The sequence below is a fragment of the Micropterus dolomieu genome, linkage group LG11 (assembly GCF_021292245.1).
Source record: "Micropterus dolomieu isolate WLL.071019.BEF.003 ecotype Adirondacks linkage group LG11, ASM2129224v1, whole genome shotgun sequence".
In the NCBI taxonomy this organism is placed as follows: domain Eukaryota; kingdom Metazoa; phylum Chordata; class Actinopteri; order Centrarchiformes; family Centrarchidae; genus Micropterus; species Micropterus dolomieu.
In genome coordinates this window covers 25,781,411-25,792,002 of record NC_060160.1, presented here as the reverse complement: position 1 = coordinate 25,792,002, position 10,592 = coordinate 25,781,411, and the positions used below count along the sequence as shown (strand labels likewise).

Here is a 10,592-nt window from a genome sequence, read left to right as displayed (position 1 = left end):
AAAAGTGACCAAAACATCAGCCAGGAAGCATAGGAACTGAGAAGTGGTCTGTGGTCACCACCTGCAGAACCACTCCTTTATTGGGGGTGTCTTGCTAATTGCCTATAATTTCCACCTGTTGTCTTTTCCATTTGCACAACAGCATGTGAAATTGATTGTCAATCAGTGTTGCTTCCTAAGTGGACAGTTTGATTTCACACGAGTGTGATTGACTTGGAGTTACATTGTGTTGTCTTTATTTTTTTGAGCAGTATATATATATATATATATATATATATATATATATATATATATATAAAAATAGTGGTATGGTAATGTGTAAACCAGCACAACAGAAAGTTCAGAATGTCATTTATTTATGGTGGAGTGTGGAGGATGAGGTGGAGTCTCTCAGCCTGAGGAAAGAAGCTTGCCTGGTCTGCAGTTTTAATCACCCGTGCAGACGCTCCGGTCCTGGGGTCCTGGGCCATGCACATGCCAATATAGTTTGTGATGTTTCCAGTCTGGATGCTTTCTACTGCTCCCCTGTAAAAGTTAGCTGATGTTACTGATGTAGACAGCGGTGTGTGTCTTCACTTCCTTTTGTCAACTATCACCATGGTTTTGCTGATGTTGAGCAAGGTTGGTGTCTGTGCACCACTCTGCAAAATTGTTGATTTCCTCTTGATATGAAGCCTCATCATTGTTTGAAATCTGGCCAGTCATGGTAGTGTTATCCACTTGCTCTTTGGTGTTGAGGTTTCTCCTTTTAGTCCCTGCTTATGTCTTGCTCTAGCGGTCCTGTATGCTTCCTTCCATCTGACCAAAAGGCAGAGGTTTTGGTTGTGAATTGAGCCAGGCTTTCTGGTTGGGGAGTGATTTTATTGTCTTTGTGATCACCACATCATCAACACATTTAAAAGAAGAAGAAGATATACTTTACTTAAAATGTCGAGATACTATTATTATCGTAACTTCCTCTTCTCACCACTTATTTTACTAGTTCCTTATTTCACAGCATTCTAACTGACTTTACAGTCTCAGTGCTGTCAGTTCCCATCATGAAAGATAAACTAATAGTAATGACAGCTATAGGCCCATAGCCCTAGCTAGTGTACTTTTTATGATGTGTGTGAGAGAATTCTGATTGACAGGTTAGAATAATTTGTCTTCATAAATGTTAATTCATCTTACTTTAAAGCAAGACTATGTAACATTTAAGCCAAACCATAGGAAATCTTTATCCCATATGACATTCCACGATGGTTAGCAAATGTATTTCTTAGATGTGTTTTAGGCTTTCAAACTTTCATAAAATGAGTGTCAGAGGAGTACCTACATCTCTGCTCAGAATTCCTGTGTATTTGTAGACAGACAATTTAAGTTAGATGGGGTTGTGCTGTATCTGAATTTTTCATGTCAGCAATGGAGGTTGGGTTTGTTTATTAGAGTCTCATGTGTGGGTAGGATTTCCTGCAACTCATGTTTTAAAAATGAGGACACTGTGACAACTAAGCCAGCTGTCGGCGCTCTAGTTTCTTTTACTAACAGAGTAAACCAGGAGGTGTGAGACCTGGAGATACACAGTATTTTCTGCTTCCTGTCTATAAATAAAGTACATCCTTCTCGCGTTCTTTTGAATAAGACAACCCCATTGGTTTAACACACAACTCTACATTTTCAAAAGAAAATGGCTAGTTTCTCTGGGGCGGTCCCGGCCTGTTGCAATTCGTTTCAAGTTGAGTGATTTAGGTTCAGCTTTACTGAGAGAAGTTAAGAGGAAGTCAGAAACAAAACTTCTTACAGGACTCTTATTTGTCCCTTATATTTTCTTATTGTCAACAAATACCACAAGATCAAAACCAAAAAGTGACAAGATTCTGGTAACAAGTAATGTCTGTTTAGCCAATCCCTGATACATTCATCCATGCCACAGTTAATTGTTGTCCAAAACTATCAACAAGACTGAGAGTATACAGCCATGCTAGCACCTCTATGAGGTTGTACTTAGATACAGTGCTACTTTCAGCCACTTTGAGGGAAACTCGGGGGACCCCAAAGGGATTAGGATAAATTGTCCGGGGACCATCATTTTCTGTACAGAATTTCCCAGGAAAAGTGAAAACTTTGACCTGCTGGTGGCTCTAGAAGAAAAAGTCAGTGGGTTGACACTAATGTTCTGGGGACCAGCTGTTGAGATATTTGAATTTGGACAAAAGTGGTGGACCAACCAAGATGCATTCCCATCTATTCAGCCATGTCCGTAGCACGGCTGAAAACACATCAGTGAGCCACAATGTTGTACTGGGTGACATCTTCCTCCATTACCAGGAACGTGCCCACTTTGTTTTGAACCAATCCAAGGTCTGTGAGTTGTAACTAATTACTAGTGCACTAAATTTTATTTACTCCCTAGCTGACAATAGTCCCCAACAAATCCACTATTTACTCATGTTTGAGCAACACTTATGAAATATGTATATAAAGTTGGCTGACGTGTATTTCTGACACATTATTAAAAAAAAGCCACAGACTGGCTAGAGAAGGCATAAAGCATGCTAACCGGCAGACTAACTGTTTTGGTCTTTCGAGAGAACTTGTTGACAATAAGAAAAATACAAAATAATGCCAGCCATAAGCAACAAAAGATGATTATTTTACGTTAATAGCAAATTTTCAACAATATACACCAATGCTGAAACACAACTCTGACATATTATCACCTTAAAACTGTTATGGCAAACGTGCTAGCAAGCATTCGCATATACTCAAATCCAGCAGACATGATGGAGCAATATTAGCATTAATTTGGAGTTGTGTTGTTGGCCACATGATCAATGTTAACTCCATATTCTCTCTACTTCTATCTGGGTTTTGGTCTCAATCAAGTGACGAGCAAAATATCTGGTTCTTTAGCTGCAATGCCCCACTATGTTCACCTGCCAGATGCTAACTTTGTCTCTCTGCCGTTTAGTGGTGGGAAGGTAACTGGTTACATGCATTACCCCCAGTTCCCATTTGGTTGGCACAAGAAGGTGATCCAGACCTGGCACAACAGTAATGTCAGCTACATTACTTTCCTGCTGAGAGGAGTTTTGTATCTATTTAATTTAATTGATTCAGTCTCATAAAATACCCTAAAATATCAATCTGATTAATAATTAAATAAGTAAATATAAGCAAATGTTACATATCAATAGCTAGACGTTGAAGGGTTTTGAAGTTCTACATAAAAGAGATCGGCAGCATTCACTCTTGTGCAATCTAACTACAATGAACTAAAGAACAAAAGAAGTGGGCACGTGGGCGCGTGTTTCTTTGTTCTGCCTCTGTATGTCTTGTGTGCACAACCATGAACATGCGTGGTTAGAAATAAAGAAAGCATGTGTAGCGGGAGCTTTAAAGTTCCTCTCTGCTAGGTGCTGTGTGTAGGTCATACTCATCCTCCTCCGGTCGCAGTGGCTCTGAATGCTCTGAAAAGCCCGCCCAAACAGTCTGGCGGGTTTCAGTGCTTGGTGGAGAAATGTGTCTCGGGCAGCTCCGTGAACGTTTGCAGCAGATGACACTGGGCGACCACTGACGCATTGAGGAGTAGCTCATCATCAGACAGCAAGTCAAGCAATTGTATAGAGACAGAGAAGTCAACTGGGTCCTCCTCCATGCCCATGCAGTCAGCGGGAGAGAGAATATGATGCATCTGTTCCCTCCATGACGTGCCCCTCATAGTCTCCACTTTTGAGTTCCACATCCATGGAGGACTTGACGGCTCCAGTGGCTGAGCTTTCAGCACCTTCAATAGGAACACCACATGTCTCTCCAGGGTTGTCTTTCACTGTTAGCAACAGCACACACAGGTCTGTGGGTTAGCAAACGCAACTTTCACATGCAACATGCCAAGACACACCCGGCAAGCATTGTGTGTGTCCGTCTCGAAGACAGAAACCCACAAGCACTCGTGTATAACATGGCCCTTCTCTGTTCTTCCGAGGATGCACTCCCCAATACTGATGTGTTATACCAAGGTTACTAATGGTCGCTATCAACGCTTGTTTCTCCTGCCTGTGACTCGTTGGCCTCCTATTGAGAGAGGTTCTTTAGGTTGGTCTCATGAGGATGCAGTCACCCCTACTGAGGTGTTGTACTGAGTGTACAGAAAGGTAAGAGGTAGGAACAGGGTAGATGACAGTGGAGTTTCAGGCTAAAAAACTAAAACAATGACCCTAAAGAGGCAAAAAGAGCAAAAGCAGCCAAAGAGTCGGGTGATATTGTCACAAGTGAAACCTTTCACATTACACTAATTGATTTTAACCAGTTTTAATATAAAAGACTGATTAGAGAAGCTTTAAAAATTATTAATCCCGACTCTTGAAAGACTAAAAACATTTTTAAAAAGTTGTAACTAGAAAGAACTTTTCCTATAGAATTTATGCATATTTTACACAGTAATACCTATATTTCTCCTCTAGGTAATCCATGTAAAACTTAATCCTCAGTTACACCAACTATTAAAAAAGGGAACACAAACGTTGGCTTTAGATGTAACCACTCATTGAACCAAGAAGGCAGCAGAGGTGTTACTGTTTGGTGTGACTGCCATGCTGACATGGAGACATCTATCTTTTTGTACTAGCAAAAATACTTTGTGGTTAAGTCTTAGTGGAAAGAGGCGGGAGATGGTTTTGAACAGATGTGACACACAGACACACACACCACAAATGCACTGCATGCAAGCTTTGCATGGTGCTTACCACAGGAGACAGGATGCCACATATACTGAATCCACTATGCTCCAGGACTGTACATGTGTGTGTTGGCGGGGTATCGTTATATTCTACATTTCTCCTGACTAAACTGTACTGCACATGTATTAATGAATTTGGAACTCAGGAAAGATGGTTTAACCACAGTAACACTGGTGACTGAAATTGACTAAGAAATAGTTTATTTATACAAGGTAGATTTATTTGTCACATTTCAGTCCAAAAGGCGAGATTGAGTTTGTAACTCCCTTCTGCTACGTAGCAGATGATATACTAACTATAAGACAATAAGACAAGAAACTATAATCAATGAAGCAGTCCTGAGGATGAATTTGAGTTTAAGAGTCTGATAGCTCGGGGGGGAAAGCTGCTCTGCAGGTGGTGCAGCAGCAGAAACTCCTGTCTCTCTTCTCAGAAGGCAGCAGTTTGTGATGTTTCCTGTCAGGATGCTTTCTGTTGCTCCTCTGTAAAAGCTGACAAGATCGTGGTGTGGCTTCCTCAAGAAATACAATGTTTTTTTCAGTTTTCTTCACCAGCGTGGAGATGTGAGACGACCATGTCAGGTTCACTGTGATGCTGATTCCCAGGAACCTGATACTGTTCACTTGCTCCACCTCATCTCCACTGATGTAGACAGGAGTGTGTGTCTTTATCTCCTTCTTCCTGAAATCAACGATCAGCTCCTTGGTTTTGCTGACGTTGAGGAGTAGGTTGTTCACTGAGCACCACTCTGCAAGATTATCAGTTTAATATCAACATGGCAGCGTGAACAGGAGGGGGCTGAGCACTAGAGTGGAGGAGGTGTGTCCACCTATCCGAACTGTCTGGTGTCTGTGAGGATGTCCAATATCCAAGAGTGTTGTATTTAAACCCAGAGTGCTGAGTTTGCTGATCAGTTTCATTGTGTTGAATGCTGAGCTGAAATCCACAGACAGCATTCTGATGTAGGTGTGTGAGGGCTGAGCGGAGGGCAGAGAGATGGCATCCTCTGTGGATCTGTTGGTTCTGAAAGCAAACTGGTGAGGGTCCAGGCTGGCTGGGATGTTGTTCTTTATGTGCTGAAGAACCAGTTTCTCAAAGCACTTCATCAGAACGGGGGTGAGAGCCACAGGGCGGTTGTCGTTCAGACTAGACACTGCAGACTTTTTAGGTACAGGAACTATGGTGGCTGTCTTGAAGCAGATAGGAACCCTCTCCTCTGATAGTGAGATGTTGAAAACGTCTGGGTGGCAGCCTCTCTGAACACATTTTATAATTATAATAGTAATAATATGAATAAACTTTATTTATTTATTTTTCTTAACAATGGTACAAAGTGCTTCCCAAAAAGATTTAGTTTGTTGTGTTCTGTGAATGCATCTAGATCCATAGCGCCTATCAGCTGTTAATCATGTCTCAAATGGCTTTTCACGGTGCATTTATTTATTTGTTGTGTACTGAGAATGCTTGTTTGTTGTCTGTACACACTAAGGCTGCATTCAGACTGCAGGCCAAAGTGACCCAAATCTGAGTTTTTTTGCTAATATGTGACTCTGAGCTGATTTTTTTTTAATGACAGTGTGAACAACCCAAGTCACAAGGAAACAGATCAGATTTTATTGGATGCGACCTCAGTCCACATTGGAATTGATGCGACTTTGACGTCCCCTGACAAACGGACCCGCGATGAACGAAAAAGCTCCACAAAAGCCAGTTTTATATATGTGGCTCTCTTCCTCCTCTACTTTGCATTAATCTGCTCACAAATTCCCTTTCTAACACCTGAAATCCACTGGCTCACAAGCTCTCTTCTGAGTTATGTGCATGCTACTTATCCAAGCAGACGCAGTAGAGTGAGAGAGAGGCATTGAACAGCGGCAGTAACAGTAACAAATGTTATGGAAAGGACAAAAAGTTGTGAACATTTTTCATAATTCGGGAGAGATGCGATCCAGGGAGTAAACCGGGAGAGGGCAATGAAATACGGGAGTCTTCCATGAAAATCGGGACTGTTAGCAAGTAGGAGCTAACCGGAGCTAACCTCTGTGGCTTCTTCGACAGCGTGCTGTGTGTGACGTCGTTTTATTGTTCTGCGCATGCAGGACACTTTCAGGCCACAGCCAGTTCGCACTGGAGTCTGATATGGGCCACATTTAAACAATGTGAACTGTCAAACAAAAAAATTGGATCTGGGAAATAAATTGAGTTTGAGCATTAAGGCCTGCAGTGTGAATGTAGCCTATATTTGCACCTAAAAAGCAAACTGCATGAGGCCGTTTAAGATACATGCAGTGGCTGTGGGTACTCAAAACGTGACTTCACACAAGCAGCCTTTACTATGAATCTGAAGGCATTTTGCAAGTAAAAAGATTATTTCTCAGAAGGGAGCTGATAGCACAATATATATCAGTTACACCAATTGAATTGCCCAAGACATTGTACATATATTAATGCTTATATTCTGTACTTGCCTATCATGTCAACAAGAGTTTAAAATAATGTCAAGGGTTTGCTAAACCAGTGGTTCTCAAACTTTTTCACGTCAAGGACCCCTAAACTGACACAAATTAGACCACAGACCCCCACTTGATAAGATTAGGTCCCAGGATCGGCCATCTGATAGGATTTAAGCATTTAGATGTTTTATTCCAGAAAGTGTATGAAATCCATGACCAAAAGAGTCATGTGTTCAGTCACTATGTTACTTATGGATGGAAATTATGGTGAAAATAAATGATTCCCCTTTCTGCTGGGGACCCCCCAGGAACCCCCTCAAGGACCCCACTTTGGGAACAACTGTGCTAAACAATGGTTCTTGTAGTGCTTCTTAGTGGATTTGTTTGGTGTGCAGCTGTTTTCACCTTGTTAGCCGAGTTGGCCTCACCCAGCTGTGTTCCTCCTACACAGCTGTTTCTGTTTCAGTTAATGATTGTGCTTCAACCTACATACTGAATAGGTAATCATTAGTACCCGTTTGCTGTAGTTGTTTAATCATATACCTGACAATATACCTACAAAATTCCTGACTCTGAGCAAGTGTACCTAGAGGAATTGATGCTGTTTGAAGGAGTGGTCACACCAAATATTGATTGAGCTTTTTCTACTGTTCACTCACTTTGTTTGTATTTTGTTAATTGATAAATATAATCTATTAACATACTAGACAGCATTTTCCCATACACTAAAACTTTTCCACAGTACTGTATGTTATTAAAACTTTCGGTCCGCCAGGAACTAAGGAAAAATCCCCGACACTTTGAAACAGCCTTCCCTATTCCATCGGAACCACTGAATCTATGGTTTAAATGGGTGCTGAAAACTAATTTGTGTTTATTAGCCTTATTATAAACACTGTGTTTGCATTTGTTTTGTTTGTTTTGTCTGTGTATCATGTGTCTGTATGTGTATTTTATATTTTTATGTGCTTGCACTTTGTAACTGTGTGTATTAAAAACTTATAAATCAATAAATCAACAATAAATCTCTGTTGAATTATTTAATAATACTCTATTTCTCTATATACTATTTCTCACTACACCTACTAGCAGCAACATATATTGTAAAATTCAAGCACCCTTTCATAATGCACAACATGATAAACACATTGCATTTGGATCAATTCAGGAAAAGGGGCACAACCAGTGTGGTAAAGATCCATTCATCAATAAATATGTAATTAACCAAACTGCATCCGTGTTATTCTACCATGATTACCTTGAGGGCCTTAGTGGCAAGTGTTGCGGCAGTCTGCATCATGCCATCAGCAATGCCCAGCCTGTCAGTGTTCTGGATGAACGGTGTTACAAGAGTGATATATTTGGCACCACCCCAAGGCTTTAGCAGATTCAGCGCCCAGCGCTCTGTGTCCCCACCAACGTTATCCAGGATCAGGTCAAATCTTGTGGCAAAAAACAAGAGACACAAGCAAAGATACTTACGTATGTGGCGAGTGGGCATAAAAAACAAAGTAAATGAAAGACAGGAATTATTGGTGTGGAAAGACAAGGATGAGTGGACAGACAGCGGAAATGGAGAGAGACATTAAGTAATCTAGAACATTTAACTGCTCAGTTTTCCCACATTAATGAGCTGTCTGCATCTCAAGGCAGGAGGTGGAGGTAGAGCATTTCATCCATCCATCCATCATCAACCGCTTATCCTGCGTACAGGGTCGCAGGGAGGTAGAGCATTTCAAACTCTATATTTTTATTTTTTTTAAATCCTTCAATCCTTTCACCTCATTTATCCTATAGTAGCCTTTATGCAGCCCCTGAATTCATCCCATCTGAAACAAGCCGTTACAACAACAAGTCTGACTGCTACTGACTGGCCAACTTCCCAGAAGGCCACCACAGGGCTGTGATAGAAATTCTTGTGAGCTGGGCAACTCTATTGATGAAGAAGGTTTCCAGAAGCTCAGCCTGTCATAAGCAGAAGTCATGTTGTAATCAGCAGGTCACACGAAATACAATCTAAAGAGAAACCAGTCTGTTTCTCACTTCTAGATGTGAGATTGTCTAGGTGATAGACCACAGAGTTCAGCCTCATCATGGCAGCTGCGTCAGTTCAGTCAGCCAAACAGCCAGAGACAGAATTTAACTTACTGCTCTGGAGAGTCACAGGCTGTAGACCTCAAATTCGGACCTTGCTAATAATAAGTCATCCATAGAGTCCAGGGTATGCTGGTCAAGCCATGACTACCATTTCATGTTTAAAAAAAGGCGGGGTTTGCAGTTCATAAGCCACATCTGTGAAATAACAGTCCAGTAAGGGTTATCACTTGTTGTGGCTGTTGTTTCAGATCCACATTTAACTGATAGGTACATTCTGTATTGTGTGTGCATGTGCTTGGTGTGTTGTTGGTGCATGTATGATCATTTTCAGTGTGTATGTGCACATTGTCAATGTGAATGAGCCAGTATTTCCATGTTTTCAGTGTATGTGCGCACATTGTCGTGTGTGACAGTTTTCAGTGCGTGAGCGTCTGTTTTTCAATGTTTTCACCCTAAATGGCCTCTCGTAGTTTTCACCCTAAACAGCCTCTCATAAAGATGTGTTGGATTAACATTATCAGAGCATATAAACACCACACAGACATCTAGTTCACTCTATATGAAGAGCAAACTAACCGTTATATTACAAATAACATGTTTGCAAAATATGTATACAATAAGTGCACAAATCAAAGTTCTGTATACTTCTTTATGTCCCATGTACACTTTATTTGTCTTTTTGTACTAAAGATTGAAGAAGGAAAAAAAGATTTTTATTATTCCGACACCACATGAATGCACCGCTCACAACTCGGAAGATAGGACCATCCGAGGAGCATGTGAATGCACCGTGAGCGACTGGTCACAATTCGCAACTCTCACCACTAGATGCCACAAAAACTTACACACTGAACCTTTAAAGTAACCACAAACTGCTGCTAACTATAACATTAGCTGCAGCCCTATTAGCTTAGGTGACTCTGCCCTGACTGGGGGCTTGGGCACCGGGGGAGTGTTGAAGTTTACACCGCTAGCACAGGAGATTTGGACTACCGGGAGGAGGAGGTTTTCAGACCTGGGCTCCGAGTTCCCAATCTGGGCAGAGTCATCTAGGTGTAGGGCTAGGTGCACGGCTAACTGGCTAACATGCTATGGCAGCTACTGTTAGCAGTAGTTGGCGGTTACTTTAGAAACAAAGCCATCTGTCCATCAAGAAACTAACTAAAAAAGCGCTTTCTGCAAGACATTTTGAACAACCTGTCTCTTGCCGGATAAGGCACAATGAGCGGAGCGGTCGAATACTGAAACAGACTGACCCTGTACTTGGTTGGCATGCTGTGCTTGGAGCAGTTCATGAACAGCTAACCATATAAGGACATCC

The 10,592-nt window shown here is 41.4% G+C and overlaps 1 protein-coding gene across 2 annotated transcripts in view; it reads right to left on the bottom strand.

The window, feature by feature from the left end:
* rtn4ip1 (reticulon 4 interacting protein 1) overlaps positions 1 to 10,592 on the bottom strand; it is a 23,549-nt gene that overhangs the window by 3,709 nt on the left and 9,248 nt on the right. The window contains exon 8 of one of the 2 annotated variants that reach the window (XR_006827098.1): positions 3,419 to 3,811. The exons of the other annotated variant lie outside the window; for it this stretch is intronic. The gene's annotated coding sequence lies outside the window, so the exon portion shown is untranslated. The remainder of the gene's footprint in view (positions 1 to 3,418; positions 3,812 to 10,592) is intronic. 2 annotated transcript variants of the gene reach the window in all.